At 45.8% G+C, this 2,474-nt stretch overlaps 1 pseudogene; it reads right to left on the reverse strand.

The window, feature by feature from the left end:
- Positions 1 to 1,873: 1,873 nt before the first annotated feature.
- On the reverse strand, positions 1,874 to 2,474 carry LOC123187145 (putative invertase inhibitor; annotated as a pseudogene).

The following is a 2,474-nucleotide window of genomic DNA, read 5'->3' on the forward strand; positions in this document are numbered from 1 at the left end:
TCTCATTTATATACACATAATAGTTAAAACATTTGCATTCAAGCAAATATGGGATGTAATGAGAGGCGCACCTCTCATGTTTACACACAACAGTTACAGTAGCAGGTGATGAAACCCCTAGATTCTGGAACATTTTCCCGTCGATGAAAATGCGGATACGTAGGCCTCTTTGGGAGGCAAAAGCATTTCAATGTTTCATTTTCTTTTCAACCACATACCCAAGTGCGACTCATATTTTTGTTACTTTTAGCGTTTTTGAGTTGTTTGTAAATTGCGATCCCTAATCCCATTCCACTAACAATTAATCAATCCATTCTTTGTAGTTGCACCTCATAATTGTGCAGAGCCCTAATCCCATTCTACTACCCATTAATCAATCCACGCTTTGTAGTTGCAACTCATAACTGTGCAGAGCCCTAATCCCATTTCACTACCCATTAACCAACCCATTCTTTGTAGTTGCATCTCATTGTTTCTAAATTGCGAGCCCTAATCACATTCCACTGCCCATTAATCAATCCATCTCACAAGTTTAGTACATTTTTTTCCACAAGTATAGCAGTTGAATAATGCCCAAGAACCTGAAATCATTCACTTACAAAGAAAGAGGGAAGACACAATACCGTCTTGTTAGCTCACCAGTAAACAATTTGAGTCGGTGACGAAGTGGATTACCAAAGAGAACACAGGGGAAACCATCGTATCAGTGTGTGGCATACTCGACTCCTTCCTTTCTCATCACTATCGTTGTTCATGTTCTCTGCTGGTTGCTGTTCAAGAAAGAACATTTGTGAGGCCAAATAACAAAAAAAAAAATCTTGTTTATATAGACATAATAAAATAAATGGTGAACTACACAAAAATGTCTTATTAATCATACAATAAGCTGGCCCTACTCACATGAAAAATACAGGAAACAATATGTATATAATGATTTTACCTCATAATGAATTTTTGAGAATCATATTATATATGTAGATGGCTGCACTCCAAAAGTATGAAACTCCTCAAGTTGAAAACCTAAAATAAGGGAAATTCCTTCGAACATTTCAACAAAAGTAGAAAAGGTTATATTAGCGACCAATCGGGATTCTGGAAAGTTCAGCACATCAGTCTCTTTCAGGAAATGTACACCTGCAAAGCAATTATTTCACTGAGTGAACCCTGAACTCTTTTGTGTAACATGTAAACGATTTTTTTGTAACATCTAAATATAACATTAAATTACAGTAGAGAAACATGGTGTACATGCATGTGCCGTAGGTGGGCCTATGGGCCTACCAGAATCACAAGAAAGGCATTTAGTTATGAGAACGTCTTTTTTGTAAAGGCCAGAGAGGTTACATAATGAAAAGGAGATTCAGCGAAAAGTACCACGTACACAAGACACATGTAGCTGGAGAATCACTGAACCCTCAATCAAAAAGCTAATTGTCAGTGAAAATCGAACGGTAACCTTCCTCGCCTGATCTGAATGAACTTTTGTGAATCAGAAAAAATCTTCAGCGTCATTTTTCAAATAAATAAATACTGATAAGACCACAGCGTCCTACAATCTGGACGCAGCTCCTCTGACGTACGGCCCACACACTGCCGTGTGGGCCCGGACCCACCTGTCAGTGGCCCCACGTCAGGGGCCGTACGTCAGGGGATCCTGCTCCCTACAATCTCCATTGGAAATTGTCAAGTTATTTATTATTACTCATTATATTGTTGCACGTCACATATTTCATTGCCGGAAAAGATGGCCATTTCTCTTCCGGAGGTAGAAGAAGGCCTCTGCTACTTGCTCATTTTTCCCTATTGTTTACGGCATGCCACAAGATATTAAACGCCAGCTCGATCACACTGTCCAGCTCGCGGTCCGCGTCGGTCAGCGGCGACCTCTCGCCGGCCCAGAGGACGAACATCTTGTCACAGCGCACCGGCGTGCCACGAACCTCCAGCAAGGCGGTCACCTCCCTCAGCCTGTCCTCGTCCCCGCCCGTGGCGAAGTCCTTGACGGCGCGCTCCAGCCGGCGCACCGTCCAGGCGTAATCCTTGGCGCACTCGTCCAGCCCCAGACGCCGCCGGGGCGACGTCTCGGCGGCCCGCAGCTGGGCGATGCGGTCGCCGGTGGCCTTGGCCGTCACCCTGGCCATCCTCAACGCGATGACGGCCAGGCCGAGCTCGTCGGCCGTCGCGCTCGCCGGGTGCGCCCCCAGCGTCTTCACGCAGAAGTCGTAGTCCTGCGACCCGCCGGTGCCGACGAGCCTGCACGTGTCCTCCAGCGTGCTCGCCCTCGCCGTGCGCGCGTGCTGCGTGAGGAGCAGGAGGACGAGGACGGAGGAGAGGGCTTGGAGAGGAGCCATGGTCGTCGTCTGATTTGTTTCTCTCTCGACTCGACCTATATATACCGTAAGACGTATGAGTAATTAGATTAGATGGTGGCGCTAGCTATAAATTTGTGTTTATGGTTTCAAACGTTTCCATTC

This window comes from Triticum aestivum, chromosome 2A (assembly GCF_018294505.1).
Source record: "Triticum aestivum cultivar Chinese Spring chromosome 2A, IWGSC CS RefSeq v2.1, whole genome shotgun sequence".
NCBI lineage: Eukaryota > Viridiplantae > Streptophyta > Magnoliopsida > Poales > Poaceae > Triticum > Triticum aestivum.